The sequence below is a fragment of the Propithecus coquereli genome, unplaced genomic scaffold (genome assembly GCF_000956105.1).
Source record: "Propithecus coquereli isolate 6110/MARCELLA unplaced genomic scaffold, Pcoq_1.0 Scaffold11053, whole genome shotgun sequence".
Taxonomy (NCBI): Eukaryota; Metazoa; Chordata; class Mammalia; order Primates; family Indriidae; genus Propithecus; species Propithecus coquereli.
The window spans coordinates 3,635-4,964 of NW_012135030.1; the positions used below are offsets into that span (position 1 = coordinate 3,635).

Genomic DNA, 1,330 nt, shown 5'->3' on the forward strand with positions numbered 1-1,330 from the left:
CAACAGTTCCCCCTTCAGTACACACTGAAATAATGATCATGACAACAATGACGACAATGATATAGTAATAGTAAAACAAAATAATAGGGCATGCATGCCAATCTGATTTTTTTTTCTTGTTTTCTATTTTTAAAAGTTAAATTGCCAAGTGATAAAATCAGATACATTATTTTAAAATAGTGGTGTCCGGTCTGAGGGTAGCCGTGGCTGAAGCAGGTGTTGGGGAATGTGGGCAGGAGAGAGAGCACCATGGATGATGGAGGCTGCCCCCCACGTTAGACCACCAAATATTGGACCCTCTCCTTGAAGCTGACGGTGAGTGTGTGTGACACACTCTGTCTGAAAGTTGTGTGGCTTTATTGTTTGTGAGAGGAAATGGAAATTGTCCTGAATGTAACACCCACTTAGAAAGAGCAACTTTAGGGTACAACCCTTTGCAGATCCCACTGTTGACAAGGAGGCTGAGAGTCGGAAAAAAGTGCTCAAGATCTACCATAAGAGGGAAGAAGACTTTTCTAGTCTAAAAGAATGTAATGATTTCCTGCAAGAAGTGGAAGAAACTGTTTTCAACTTGACCAACAAGGTGGACATGGACAACATCAAAAAGAAAACGGAGATATACAAAAAGGCAAACAAAAGATATTATTCAGAAAAATAAGTTAAAGCTGACTTGGGACCAGGAAGAATTGGAAGAAGCTTTAGAAGTTGAATGACAGAGGCTGGGCATGGTGGCTCATGCCTGTAATCCCACCGCTTTGGGAGGCTAAGGTGGGAGGATCACTTGAGGCCAGGAGTACCAAACCAACTTGGGCAACATAGCAAGACCCCATCTCTACAGTCTACAAAATGTAAAAAATTAGCTGGGCCTGGTGGCACATGCCTATAATCTCAGCTACTTGGGGGGCTGAGGTGGGAGGATCGCTTGAGCCTGGGAGTTGGAGGCTATAGCGAGCTGTGATCACATGCCACTGCACTGCAGCCTGGGTGACAGAGCAAGATCCTGTCTCACACACACAGAAAGAAAAGAACGACAGGAAAAATGAACAAAGAAGACTATTTATACACAAAGAAGAACAATGGCAGCAGATTCTAAAGGGAAAGAATAAGCAGGCTTTTTTTAGATGAACTAGAGAGTTCTCCGGGTTGCTTTGCTTTTGGCTCAGCACAAAGATACATCTACCCAATTAGAAATGCAACTTGAGAAACCCACTATAAAACTAGTGATGTTTTCCACAGGCATAAAGTGGGTGAACGTATTTCATTAGCACCTATTCACAAGCTTGGATAAGTTCTATATGAATAACAACCAGTGCAAACAGAGACATCGGAC

The 1,330-nt window shown here is 42.6% G+C and overlaps 1 pseudogene; it reads left to right on the plus strand.

Annotated features, from left to right (window-relative positions):
- The first annotated feature begins 249 nt into the window (after positions 1-249).
- Positions 250-1,324, plus strand: LOC105814868 (annotated as a pseudogene).
- Positions 1,325-1,330: the final 6 nt, after the last annotated feature.